The sequence below is a fragment of the Sus scrofa genome, chromosome 13 (genome assembly GCF_000003025.6).
Source record: "Sus scrofa isolate TJ Tabasco breed Duroc chromosome 13, Sscrofa11.1, whole genome shotgun sequence".
NCBI classification, from domain to species: domain Eukaryota; kingdom Metazoa; phylum Chordata; class Mammalia; order Artiodactyla; family Suidae; genus Sus; species Sus scrofa.
In genome coordinates this window covers 41247659-41263171 of record NC_010455.5, presented here as the reverse complement: position 1 = coordinate 41263171, position 15513 = coordinate 41247659, and the positions used below count along the sequence as shown (strand labels likewise).

The window sequence follows — 15513 nt, the reverse complement described above, 5'->3', positions numbered from 1 at the left end:
GCTGGCTCCAAAGCCATGTTCTCCAAACAATACCAAAAAAAAAAAAAAAAACCACAAAAAAAACCCAGAATGTAATTGGCAGATAAGAAACCCAGCATGTTCTTTCTTCATAACCCTGTTCTGAATTCAGTCACAGTTGAGGCTTGCAGTTCTCTCTCAAAAGACACAGATCACACCACCTCCTCTCACTTCTGGAGCAATTACGTGACTTTTCTCTTTCCTTTAGCTTCCTAGCTTGCAAATGGATCCAGACATAGACTGTTCTAATTTGAAACCGTCAGCTCCAGCACATAATTTCCATAAGAATTACCAATCATCCTTTTTGTTTCTTTATTCCTCCTCCCCAGCTTTTTCTTCTCCCCTCCCCCACCACCTCCCACTTCTCTCTGATATAGTGAATCACAGTCAGAATTTCCTCTTTTTGATGTAGTTAGAAAAATAGTCCCATTGCCTCAATATTGACAGCAGCTGCAGCTGGACTGCCCCAGGCCAGAAATCCTTTGTCTGAAACAAACAAACAAAAATTCTGCCTCTCTCCATCTCCCCACTGAAGCCTGTCGCCTGCCTCTCAACTGGAAATCTAACCCACGGGCATTTACATCATGAGGTTTGTTTTTATAAGTTATAGCAAAAGGCAAAAATGAGCATGGTTTTCTGGCTACAGGGCAGATTTCCCAGTGCCTAATTTGTTAGGGATGACATTTCTGTTAATGCCCTTGTATTAAAACTGCATGTTCATATTTTAATTTCACTGTAATATCACATCATGACGCTTAATAAGAGAGCAGGCCATCATGAACTGTTACTGAAAAAATATTATGGAATTTTATCTAAGTTGTTTACTGACTCTTGATCAGAGTTTCAGAATAGTTTCACTGAGACCATGTTATCCAAAAAAAAAGAAAGAAAGACAGAAAAAGGAACACATGTAGACTCAGAGAAGGAACTCCAGAAAAAGAGGGAATAACAATATATTCGTTCTTCACTCTGCAATTTATCATCTTTTCCATTACACATTGCATTATTTTTCTTTAAATGGGTTTGATAGGAAATCTTTTCTTCGACTGGGTCACATATTATTATGAACAAACCAGCTTAGAAACCTGCTGTGCCTGAGAAGCGTGTTTGGCAAAATAGATGTTAACACTGAGTCTCTTTCTGAAAAATAAACTTTCAAAAAGCACAAAGTAATGTCTGATCCATTCTGTTCAATAGTCATAATGGGATGTCAGAGCATTTGTGACACCTGTTGGGGTTCAGGGTAGGCTGCCCCAAAATGTGACTCAGTGGCATATTGATTATTTTGAATTAAAGTTACTTAAGAAACAGCCAGCATAAGAGGGACAGTCTGACCCTCCTTTCTGATTCCCTCTAAGCAGGAAATAAATCTCTCATGGGAAAGTTGCACTCCCTGCATCTGGAGGCAAAAAAGGACACTGTTATCTCCAGAGACTGGGAATTTGAGAGGCCTATATGAACAAACCTTGTTACTTCTTTAATTTACTACCCCAAACTAAAATTCTGGATTCTAAATGGGCATCTAAAACCTGAGTTCCTTTGTCCTGTTAATTCCTCTTAAATTCATTCTTTCTTTGTCTAAAAAGTATAAAAGCTGCCTGTGTTGGCCACTTCTTTGGCCTAATTTCTATGAGATCTCTGTGTGTGTGATTAAAGTTTGTTTCTTCTTCACCTTTTAATCGGTTATTACGGTTAAGCCAAAAGAATACAGCAGGGGTAGAGGGGGAAATTTCCCATTCCCCAACACACCACATCCAGGCAAATAGTAATTTCACACATGGCAAGATGATACTGAAGATCACACACAGAAATTCTTTGCTTGTTTTTATGGTTAATCATAAACAGAAGAAAAAGATAAAACATGCCAGCTTTTAGCTATATATGAGGCACTCATTTACAGAACACAGTATGTATAAGAAACTCACATCTTCACACTCTGATTTTAGAGAAGGCAACATGGGCATCATAAGAAAATGCGGCAATGAACAGAAGTCCATCTCATAATGTAAGGACCATGGACCTCTCCTTGGAATTTCACCACAGGAATTTACAAACCCTTCAGAAGCGTTTAAGTTACAAAGGAGAGAGCAATTCTTTGCATAGAAGGAGGTGGTTCTCTCTCTCCAATTCTCTGACCCAGCAAAAATTACTGCCAACTATCTGCCCAGTTGAGGGATATTGATTCTCCTGTTGCCATGGCAACACATTAGTTGTCAGGTCTCTGTGTCTCCTATACTCAATGCCTAATCTGCTCCTCCTGGCTTTTGGATTTTGACACTTTCTAAGCCTTAATTAGTTTATTTGATGGGACCCACACATTTTATTTTTGTACTAAGTAGCTATTGAAAACACAGTCATCCAGAGAACAGATCACAGGGGTAAAAATCGGTGTGCTGTCAGGCCGACCAGAAATGACAAAGAGCGAGAGTAAAGTGGGAGGCACAGGCTCTGCTTGCTGCTCCTCAGATATTGGGCAAAATCAAAACAGTTTTTGCCATCTGTCACATAGCACAGTGTGAAAATTATGGAGCTGTTCGTTTTGACGTTTGAAGAACATTCTGCCACTGTGATTAGATCACAATAAAATTACCTAGTCACTAAAGGTTTGGATCAATGCTTTTTAATATTTTTTCTTCTCAGACAATCTTGGTCTTAACTTTTTTTTCAGTAGGAATGTCTGCTAAGTGATTCACTTAGAGATACAATATATCACACAGGTAAAGCATTTAGGATGGGAGACTCAATGCAGCTGCTAACTTAATTAAGTTTAGAAAGTTAATAACAAAAGAAAGCAAGGAAAAAAGTTTCATAAAGGACAACTGTCCATAACAAAGAGTTGCTCTAGAGCAGAAATTCTCCAAGTGTGGCCCGCAGAAGTCTTGGGGTTGGGGGTGGGGAGCTGGGGTCCAAAGAGACTTCTAAGGAAATGATAAAATATGAGATTTTATGTAAAATCTAGATCTTCTTGAAAATTTTTATTTGTGAGCCTAAAAGATTTCCAATACATAAAGGTTTTTTCTGATAAGATGAATGGTGATATTACAAATGTTGTTTTGTAATACTGTTCACTGAAATATGTCAAAATTTGGAAGGAAGTTCTATACCAACATTTTGCAAATAATCAGTGGATGATGTTCAAAATCTTTCGTGAGTAAAAGATTCACTCCAAGTGAAAGAAAGATTAACAGATTTTAATGTAACAAAATATAAAATACTAATCACTATGGTTTTAGATGTTATTTTGCAACTAGCTTTGAAAAAAAACACTGCTTGTCAGGTTTGGGTATATTATCAAAGAAGAAGACCTATGGTTATCTAAAAGAGGACACTGAAACATTCATCTATTTTATAGCCACACACATCCGTGTGAGGCCAGATTTTCTTTACCCCAAACATAGCACAATACATGGAATGTTGCAGCAGGTAAGAGACTCCATCAGCCTTCTGTGAACCCATACATTTAAAACGTTTGCAAAACTGTGAAACAATGCACAATGCCACTCTTCTCACTAATTTCTTTTTGTTTCAAAAAGTATACTATTGTTCATAAAAACATCTGTTACCACATAATGGGTTTATTACTATTTTTAAATAGGTAAACATATACATTTAAATTATTTTACTTTTAATTTATAATATAGTAAATATGTAAACAAAGCCCTGTGGAATCCTTAGTCATTTATAAGTGTAATAGATCTGAGACCATGAAATTTGAGGACCATTTTCTCATAGAGGGCCAATGCAGGAAATGCCCAAGGTATCAAGACCAAAAAATCAAGTATCTGTAGGCACACAGGATAGGTTTTTAGAAATCCAGTCCACCATCTAGAAGACAATCAAACAACTATTTCACGACCAGGATTTAACCTCTTATCTGCAAAGAATAGATCACAAAATAACTGAGCAGAGGAAAGGCAACCCAAGTTTAGCCTCAGTACATAGTTCTATTTTCATGATTAAGACTCCTTTTCTTTTTTTATTTTACAAGATTTTTGACTTATAAATATTTCCACACTACACTAAACAACTTGCTATTCCACATTAACATAGGCAAGATGCTTTGCAATCACCAGAGTCTAACACCAAATACTACTCATAAAAGCAGAAAACAGGAGAAGAAGGGATGTTTCATCTTTTAACAAATACCATTCCCAACAATTATAATAAAAGATTATAGTAACATTCTGCTGCTGGTAGGTCTTATGTTATTAAAAATTTTTACAAATCCTATATACTAATGCATGACTAATTGTACATTAGGGAATATGATACCATGTTTTCAACAGATTGGCATTTTGGACCAAAGTCACAATTCCAGACCCTAAGATTAAGACCCAGATCACACTAACAGAGAACTTTTGAGAAGTAATACATCTTGCAACACGTAGTAGAATCCAATGATTCAAACCTCCAAAAGAATACAATATTATCCCACAAGCAGAACATTTATCATCCTGGGAATGAGTTAAACCCAGTAGGTCAAAATAAGAATTCTGTTCTTTATGTGCATTTTTCAGAATAAATCAAATAGTAACCACTCTTTATCATGAACTATTTTGTAGCCTACATCATCCAATCTTGGGAGGGATGGGTTACTGGTTTATCAACAGTATATGTAAAGAAATATTGCTTATTTACCCAAGTCCATGACCATGCTAGCAGCTGGACCACTGGATCTGCCATCTCATCTTCCTGTCATGGAACTGTGAAATATAATAAAAAAATTATTAATGTCCAGCCTGAAACCCTCCTACTCTTCCCCATACACGGTGCTTCTTTACTTCTGCAATGAAAGGAGCTTCAGAAAGGCAGACATGAGATATGTAGCCATATGCCATTCTCAAGATAATGCCTCCTGGAACTCACCTTTTTGGGGACAAAATTCAGCTTTTCTTTGCCTTCTCTACCCCCCCCACAGGTTCATTTTCTCTTTCAAAAGCTACAAAAACAGTAATGTTGAATTTATGAGAGTGCTTGGGTCTTGTAGGGATGGAGGTTAAGAATACAAATCAATTTTATCATACCAAATTAAGGCATCTTACATTTCTAAGTTTATTGAACCTAACAATAACAGCAGAAGTAACAAAAATCTCTAAGGAATCTCATTTTAACTCCTTCATAAAACACATTTGGTATTTAGTTTCTTATTCCCTGCCACCCAAATTAGCAAAGTGAACTGACCAAATACTTTAAGAATAAACACTGTAAATAACACCAAACCTTAAAAGGAGAATCTCCAAACATTACTTCTTAGCCTGATTATCGTTATGGCATGGGGTGGTGTGGCCGTAAATTCCTTGCGAAATTTCGCCAGCCCACCTGACTTCTCCAGCCAACTCACCACATCCAAATTCAACAAAAGCAGTATCCTGTTTTCCATATAGGGACCAGTGTCCTAACCCCAGAGAACTGAGGAGTTGATAGCATGACCCCATGAGCCTCTTAAGTTATCAAGAATAAAATACAATTTGGAGGGTAATGGCAAGGATCTGGTGTTCTATTTCTTCAGGTATTAGCTGAGTCTGGGACCTCTGTGATCAAGCTTTCATTTGAAGCAACAATAGTCTGTTCCATTGTTTTGGCCTCTTTCTTTTGTTTGCCAGCAAAAGTAGCCCACATTTTAGATATTACATCATGATCTGGTTTCGTACACTGCATTTACATTAGTTTCTCACAAGATGGAAATTCTTTTAACTTTCTTAAGCTATCTCTTAATGAGACCAGTTCTTTAAATAAAGCAGAGACGACCTTCACCTTCGTTGTCATGGCCAAAATAAGGAAACAAGACACACAGGGCTCTCCTACAGTTTTGTGATTCATGTTGTAGATATACATCTTATGACTTAGTCTGATATCCCTGTTTGGGTCTAAATACAATAAATAAGACAAACTAGCTCTTAAAGAGCAAACTCGGCATACACTTAATAGTCTCCTTATTACTATCAATTAATTGAGAGGCTAACAATTCTGTTCTGTTTAATAATTAAACCTCATGAACACAACATACTGTCAACAGTTATCCTCTTCACCAAGGAATTATTTTTTTCCAAGGCTTCGGTATTAAGCATCCATGAATAATTTCAAAAAAACAATTTTTATTTTCCAGCAACTAGACAATAGGCTCCTCACAGACTTCAGTAAAAAACAAAAATTAAAAACAAATTATGTTTAATTTATATTTCTTAATATTTCCTCTTAAATTGCATTCCTCTTCATGTTGCCATCAATCTTGCAAAATTATTATTCACAGAAAACAAAATCCCTCCTGGACTCTTTGCTTTACTACTTCCTCACTTCAGGATTTAATATGCAAGGAACTTTACTATCAGGGAGGAAAATACAGTTACACCTCTCAGTTTATGGGAGGGACAGTGTTATGTGCTTGCCACAGGGAGATTTCATCATACCCAGAGTTTGCATTCAATGTCCTTCTAATAAAGCTAGAAGAATCCCTATTTCTGGAAAAGATAACATCCTCAATAAGAGGATGGACCATTGCTCTAGCTCACCCTGACAAATGTCACACATCAATATATTCTTTTTGTAGGAGCTACTTATCCTGGCTACTTATCTCCAATCTTTATTATTATGGTAAAATACACATAATGTAGAATTACCCATGTTAACCATTTTAAAGCGAACAATTCAGTGGCATTAAGTACATTCACAACATTGTGTAACCATTACTACCACCTAATTCCTAAGTTTCCTATCACCCCTAAAGAAAACACTGTACCCATTGTACTGACAATATTTTAAACCATGGATTAAATGCTTAGTATGAGATCCAAATATCTTCAACTCCATCCATCTCATCTTCACTACATGATCATAGTTGAAAGCATGAGCTCTGAAATCTAATCAACTGTATTTGCGCTCCAGTCCCATCTTGAACAAATCCTAATTTTCTCCGAACTTCATTATCCTCATCTATAAAATAGAAGCAATCATAAAATATCTTACAAGGTTCTGAGGAATAAACTAGAGCATACACAACCCACTTAGTTCAGGATCTGGCAAGAATTAAGGGATCAATATATGCTTCAAATATCTATTTTGTTTTTCATCACATCTTCTGTGGACCAGGCACCATTCTAAATGCTATATAAATATGAGTTCCCTTAAAATTCTTAACCATCCCGAGAGGTAGCCACTATAACTAACTTTAAATTACAGATGAGGTAACTCAAACATAGACAAGTTAAGTAACTTGCCCAAGATAACGCAGCTCATACAAGGAGGAACCAGGATTCACATCTCCAATGGCCTAGCTGTTAACTACCCTATCATGCTGCCTCTTATTATTACTTCCAATATCATACTCATGCCATAATGCATATGATTAAGTCTTTGCTTACCATTCGTTTTCTACTTCCTGAAGCAATTTAATGCTGTAGAAACTAGAGAAGGCTATATGCCTTCTTCATATAGCATCTTAAAGTGTTTCTTATGTATTTTGCTGTTACTTTTTTCATTAAATGTGTGCTATTACACAGTAGTCATTAGACATATCATTTTGTTTGCTCTTTTGCCTTATCAAATTAGAGCATAAAACCACAAGAAAAATTCTATTCCCCCAAATATATTTTATCTTAACACTTTAATTACTAGTCATTATTTTGTATTTTCTATCTCTTTATATAGAACATTATACCTCCTACATCCTGAGTGGCAGGTTGTGTGTGGCTGCTTAGCTCACATCACATCAAGACTTTCTTTGCATTTAATTATGGGTACGATAGATTAGAATTCAAAAGGAAGGCTGGAGCTTTGCCAGGTACAACGTAGTCCTTGTTGTTTAGCTCATTCTGAGGCCAAAGGCACAGTGCAGGAAACAGTCTCAGGCACAGGGTTAAAAAAGAGAGATATTACAGGAAAACAAGTACATTAGCTTCAAAAGTCCACATTCTACAGAGAAAGAATGAGAGGAACCAACATCAATTAAGCACATATACATGCTAGTGTGTGGATGAGGTGCCAGTCAAACAAATACCACTTCTAGGCACTATATACTGTCAGCAGAGATCTGCACATCTAAGCAAAGCAGGCCTACTGGAAATCCAGGGCAATATTCTTCATTACATTAAAAAAAGCACAGGTTCTGATAAAATAAATTTCCCTTGAGGCACAATTGTTTTTCTTTGTACCTTCAAAATGCTTCATATTTCTTGGAGGTATGTCAAAGTCAATTTCTTTCCTTTTATTCTCCTTTTCTTTAATTAGAAACGTAATATATGATCCTTGTAAAAAGTGTAAACAAGATAGAAGTATGTAAAGTAAAATAAACTTCCCCTCTTACCGTCCCCAACTTCAGCCCGAGTCCCCACAGGCAACCATTGCCAACACTTGAGAATAAAAGCTTCAGATTCCTTTCCCATTTTATTTTGTACATATACAAATATTTTTGCACATGTGCAAGTGTATATGGATATAAAAATACTCAAATACCCCCAAATCTAACTTTTATTTCTGTTAACCATAGGGAAAAAAAGCACACACAAAAAAGGACAAGATGTAACACAGCAGAGTTTGAAGATGTATTGAATCTCCTATTAAAAGCTGCTGACACCCAGAAAATATCACTGAATTGAAAAGAATTACAGAGAAAAGGTGAAAATGAACAGATCTTTTAGCTGAGAACACAGAACGTCTTTCAATAAAGGATGTTATGCATGTCTAACTCCAGACTGTGTCCAATTTAGTTTGATTGGTTAAATAACTGCTCCTCCTCATCAGAATTAGGTCAATAGCACTGCCAGCTTTGAAGATTTATGTTAGGTAATTCTAGGAATAGAAGATTTGTATTGCATGTTTTCATTGCTATTCACATTCTTACTGATTCGATTTGACATTCTCCCAACAGCTTTGCTCATGCACTGTCCCTTTGTTCAAAATATCCTTCCCTCATTTCTCCGTCTTTCCTCTTTTTACCTAAATTTATCCATGTTTCAAACAATAGATCATTTTCTGCCACCCCTTGAAAGACCCTTTCATCATTCTGACCCAAGGAGATTTCTTTGCCTCTGAACCTTACCTGGTGCCATTTGCTACTTTGTGATCAACCCACCATTTTATGTGTTAGTTTGACTTTATCCCTAAATAGATTGTAGTTCTGAGTAAGGGTATCTCAGGCCCTTCCAGGTTACCTGCCCTAATTCACCCAGAATGCATTAAAAGAATCCTGGATGAGGAATGTATTTCTATTGCTATGGACCATGGCCAGATATTGATCAGTGTTATGGTTTAAACCTCTAGTAAGAAATCAGAAAATTTCTCCATGGTTTATAAGTTCTGGATTTTAAGATAAAGAAAGTTAGCATGTTAACCAGGGTTTCTTAGTTTGCGGGTTCCTCCATGGACTCCAGGGGGTTTTAAGCCCTCTGAAATGATGAGCAATACAGGGTGTGTATATTCATGAGCACTGAGGGTGGGATAAGCATGAGAAAAAAGTTCATGGCTTTCATCAGATAGGCCACAGAGCCTGTGCCTCAAAAGTGTTAAGAAATATTATTTAGATCACACAGCAGATACATAAATAGACATGTATAGGAAAGGGTTGACATTTGTGTGGCAGTGTGGCTCTTGGATAATACACAAGGTTCCACCTCTTTCCATAGATGGAGGAGTTTCAACTCTTCCATTTCAACCAGCTGCTCAACTGCTTGATATTAATAACTATCTGCCGTTTTATATTTTTCAGTGAGTTGAAAAATATCTGGTCATGACCATAAACTCCTTTTTGCAATAAGGAGGGCTGTAATGAGAACAGTACCTCAGGCCAGAGAAGGTTTACATAAAAATGAGACCTGCACTTTAATATGATCTCAAACCTCAGGACACCATTCCACATTCAGTTAAACACATGCACACAATACTGCAAAGTCCTCTTGCTATTGGTATGTGCTTATACATAACTGGTATGAATGATCTCTATAATAAAACATGGCTCTGAGAACCCATGTGTAACCTTTCAGTTCCTTAGAGGATATTAGTAAGAATGATTCTAGAGCGCAATACCCACGTCAAAGAGAAGTCTGGTGAGTGGAGCTCATTATTTCTGAAACTTGTCATGCCCCGCAATAGAAAAAACTCGTCACTTGCTCTGACTTAAATTAGAACCAGTTTCCCACTGAGTGGTGTGTTGAATTTTAGGCAGAATAACAGATGATGCCTTAGACAATTACACATCCATCTTGGGATGAGAATGAATGCAGCAATATTTAGACATATCTCGATTTCAAATGTTGCCAGTCTCTATTTCCTGGGAATTGGGACATCTGGATTTTAGTCCTGGGCCTGCCATTAATAGGTGTGTGACCTTGGACAAATCAGTTAATCAGATTTTCTTCCTTTGTAAAATGGGGGGAGGTGGGAGAGGGTTGGATTCTATCGCCTCTCAGTCCTTTCCAGCTCCTGCTGTCTAAAGCTTATTAAATATTCTGAAGGTAGTGAAGGGATTGGGAGATTTTTTTACTGCAAAAAAAAAAAAGAGGGAAAAAATGTATCTCACATTAAAGACATGAATTTTTGAAAACTCATGCTGGATTATGGATCTGTAAAACGGATCCCATTATTTTGTTAGACATTCAAATAGGCTGTCTTAGATAGTTTACTACTTAATATTCAACTTCAAGTTTTTTAATCCCAGCCTCCTCCTAGAGATAAATGCTGTTGAAACAAATCCCTAAGTATAAAGGAGTCAACATCTAAAAGATGTTTTTAATTTGCTCATTTTGATCACCATATATCAAGTTTTCTGAAGTTTGGTTTATCTAGGACCAAAACTTTCATCCAAGAGTTTCTCTTCTCATTGAAAAATGCTTACTATTCACTAATCACATGACAACATAGGACCAGGTTCTGGGAAACAAGGAGGTGTCAGTGAATTTGGTCTTAAAGAATGGGAATTCTTTTTAACATGTGCAGCTCTGTCACCTTTTACCAATGTCTAAGAAGACAAGAATAATTTATTTCCTTTCAGGAAAGCATTTCAAAGGAAAGCAAAGGGTGTGTGCATGTTTCTGACTTGAGAAACATTTTTTTTGCAGAGCTTAGAAGAAGAGGCATGGGACAGGCTCACAAAATATCTGAGCCTCTCTAGATGGAGGAGTTAGAACAATTCTACTGGGGAATGCGTTCTTTCCAAAAATTTAAGGTCTACTCATGCCAGCCACCAGGAAGTAAAAATAGTTGAGAGCACAGATTAAAGGTATTTTTGCACTCAACAACTCAATTCTGGAAAGAAATGAGAAAGACTACTCCTGGAATAGGGCTATGGACATCAAGGAGCTTCTTTTACATAGCGTGAGAAATATACCAGTAGCTACATTCCTACCTAAAAACCTCATGAGTGCCAGCTATCTTTCTGTACCTTTTCTTCATAATGATTTGCTCAAAAATCCTATTTTTTCTCAGAGTATATATATTTAGTCAACTATTCATGATATATCACTGTACTTTCTATCTTAGAAAAATATGCATTAAGTGGTAGAAAAAATAATATATTAAATCAATAATATTAAGTGGCTGATGATCTAAAGAACTCCACATTAACTTTAACACAGTGCCTCTATATCTTTTATCCAATGAAATTATGAAGACCCTCTATGTGCTAGCTGCTTTACTGGTGACAATGATAAATGGAAGACTGAGTAACACAACCACAAAAAGGAAGTCTTTTAAGGCTAATAATAATAATAACAACAACAATATCTCTTTATTGGTAAAACCATGAAGTTTGAATAAAACAAGTCCATTCAGTTCCTGTTTCTGATACTTATTAACTGACCCAGACTTTCTGAGCTTCAGTACCTGCATCTGTAAATCTGGGATAATAATACCTACCCGTAGGTTGGTTATGAGGATTAGATGTGATAATGCAGGTAGAACACTTTAGTGGTTTGCTATGGCTACCATAATAAAATATTACAAAAGGCATTTATTTTCTCCTTTGTCTGGAGGCTGAAAGTTCAAGATGAAGGCTAACCCTTCCTGACTTGCAGCTCTGTCTTCTCACTCTGTGTCCATATGCCTCCCTTATCTCATCTTATAAGAAGAGTGGTCCTATTGGTAGATTAAAGCCCAATTCTTATGACTTCAACCCTAATTGCCTTCCTAAGGTCCCTGTGTCCAAACACCATCATATTGGTGGTTAGAGCTTCAACATATGAATTTTAGGGAAATACAATTCAGTCCCTAACAGACCCTTAACAGTCTCTGACACGTTAGGTAACATTTACTAAGAGCTCACTCTTAACTGCCAGTGTTCTTTTTATAACAGTAGGAATAAAAAAAAATGGTTTCTCCATAAATTCAAGTTTAAAAGATCAAAAAAAAAAATTAAAAGTGAAAAATAAAATGACATAAAATCTGTTCCCTCATTACCTTCTAAAGGAGATTGTTTTCCTTACTTGTTATTAACTCTCCAGGGACTGACCTCTTGGTCCCCTTTCTTATGTTGATCATGTGTTACAATACCCTGTAGGATCAGCCTTCAGTCCTCTAGGGGATACCCCATCCCCTTAGCCCTTCATTCTCCAATCAATTCATCAAAGGCCTAAACATTGCTTTGTCACCCACACTAAAACCAACACAACCATTCTGTTCTAGCAAGCAGGGTCTGATCTGCACAAGGAGCCATTACAGTATTTCTATTTGCTTTGATAAGCAAGCCTCTAAAGCAGTACACTTTCCAAAATGAACCTCCACAATACCCAGTGTACTCTCCTCTTGGCACAGGGATAAAAGTTATCACTTTAGGAAATTGTCACCACTTGATGGAACCTTTGTACATGGGCCTCCGGGAGATGCTCTAGTAAGGAATGGAAACTGTTGTCATCTTTTGATGAGGCAAAAAAATTTAAAAAAAAAATTGTTTCCAAGAGATAATTTGCAATGCAAATACTACACAGAAATCAATAATTTAAATGCTAGCTTGCTTTTTCAAAAATAAATTCCTGGCTGGGAATTTGAGTAGGAATTTATGTATAGGTAAAACCCCTTAATACTAATGCTGGTTTTTTCTAGCCCCAGATGGATAAACCTAAGATATAAGGGCTAACTAAAACATGAATATATATAATGTCAAAAATAAATAAGAATAACTTGATACCTAATGAGCTTTTTACTTAAATTTGGCAAGCATCTATAGGTACCTGAGGACACTGTAATGACAGAATCTTCCCAAAGTAAAATATGGTTCAGTAAAAGATAGTCTTATTTTGCTCAAGATTAAACAAAAAAACACCTAATGGGTGATATTCTATCCCTATAAATAACACACAGCCATAAAAACCCCTTTCTTTATTTCAACTAGCCCCATCCTAATCCAAGACATCATCTTTTCTTAAATCAGTCCCTGCAAAAAATTCTTTCTCATTGGTATGCTGGTTCATACTCTCTCTCTTCTTCCAATCCAATGTTTTCTAATTTTTTTTAAATCATGGTAACACAGTTTACTGTTTTACTATTTCATGTGTACAATCCAGTGTCATTAAGTACATTTACAATGCTGTGCAACCATTACTACTATCCATCTCCAGAACTTTTTTTTTATCATCTTGAAATTAAACTTTGTACCCATTAAACAACCCCTTTCTCAGTCTCTGGCAACATTTATTCTACTTTCTATCTCCATAAATGTGCCTGTTCTAGCTATTTCGTAGAAATGGAATCATATGATTTTTGCATATGGCTTATTTGCCTAAACATGTTTTCAAGGTTCATCCATGTCATAGCATGTATCAGAATTTCTCTTTTTAGGGCTTAATAATAAAAATATAATTTATCTATTTTTCTTTTATTACCTGTGATTTGAGGGTCATATTCAAGAAATCATTGCCAAATCTGATGCCAATGTCATGAAGCTTTCCCTCTCTTTCCCTCTAGGTTTTTATAGTTTTAGTTCTTATGTTTAGGTTTTTGATCCATTTTGAGTTAATTTTTTACATGGCATTAGGCAAGAGTCCAACTTCATACTTATGCATATGGATATAAACTTTCCCCACCACCATTAGTTGAAAAGATAGTACTTTTCCCACTGAAATGTCTTGGCAAACTTTCTAAAAATCATTTGATCATATGCATCAGGGTTTACTCCTTTTTTCCCCCTTCTTTTACTGCTGCACTTGCAGCATATGGAAGTTTCTGGGCTAGGGGTCAAATTGGAGCTGCAGCTGCTGGCCTACACCATAGTCACACCAGATTCAAGTTGCATCTGTGATCTACACCACAGCTTGTGGCAACACTGAATCCTCAACCCACTGAACAAGGCCAGGGATCAAACCTGCATCCTCACAGACACTATTCAGTTTCTTAACCAGCTGAGTCACAGCAGAAACTCCACCAGGGTTTATTCTTCTGGGCTATTTCACTCCATCAGTCTATATATCAGTCCTTATGCCAATACCATACTGTTTCATTTACTATAGCTTTGTAATAAGTTCTGAAATCAGGAGCTTTGTTCTTCTTACAATTGCTTTGGTTATTATTCAGGGTCACTTGAGCATTTGGTAATTAAAGTTCCATATAAATTTTACATCAGTTTTTCCATTAAAAATAGTCATCAGGATTTTGATAAGAATTATATTCAATCTTTAGATTGTTTTGTGTAATATTATCTTAACACTATCAAATCTTTCAATCCTTAAACATGGAATGCATTTCCATTTATTTGCATCTTTTAGCAGTATCTTGTAGTTTTCATTTCAATTCAATCTTGACAGAGTGGTGAAAGAAAGCTTTTTAAATTGTCAATTAAATCACATAACTTCTCTGGCTCAAACAGCGCACTGGCTTACCAACACAAACACTGCAGCTACTTCTCCAAAAGTATCTCACATGACATCCACTCTTCCTTCCCATTCTCCAACCAGCGAGCCTCATTTTCAGTTTCTAGAAACTACCAAACTTTCTACACCTTGTAGTTTTTATATGTATTTTCCTCTGCCTGGAACACTTCCCTCTTCTTGGTTTTCTCTATCTTTCAGGTTAAATGTAAATATAAGCTCCTTGGAGTTCCCATCATGTCTCAGAGGTAATGAATCCAACTAGCATGCATGAGGACACAGGTTTGATTCCTGGCCTCACTCAGGGGGTTAAGGATCTGACGCTGTCATGAGCTGTGGTGTAGATCAGAGATGATATGGTGTAGGCCAGCAGCTACAGCTCTGATTCAACCCCTAGCCTGGGAATGCCACAGATGTGGCCCATAAATAAATAAATAAATAATATCCCTCAAAGAGGCTACCTTTAATGATCCTTGGCATTTAGGTGCACCCACTCTATCACAATTACTGTTCTGCCTCTTTGATCTTCACAGAATTTAGTTCACTGTATAGCTAGACCCATACCCTGCCCCCATCTTTGGCCTCCTCATGGCATATAGAGTTCCCAGTCCAGGGATCAAATCTGAGCCACAGTTTCAACCTAAGCCACAGCTGCAAGGGCAGTGGATCTTTAACCTACTGTGCCAGGCTTGGGAGTGAACCTGCATCC

General features: G+C 36.6%; 1 long non-coding RNA gene across 2 annotated transcripts in view; it reads right to left on the bottom strand.

Annotated features, from left to right (window-relative positions):
• Window positions 1-15513, bottom strand: part of LOC110256455 — a 325871-nt gene that overhangs the window by 227326 nt on the left and 83032 nt on the right. For both annotated transcript variants that reach the window (XR_002337965.1, XR_002337964.1), the window contains exon 2: window positions 4657-4721. This is a non-coding gene — a long non-coding RNA (uncharacterized LOC110256455). The remainder of the gene's footprint in view (window positions 1-4656; window positions 4722-15513) is intronic.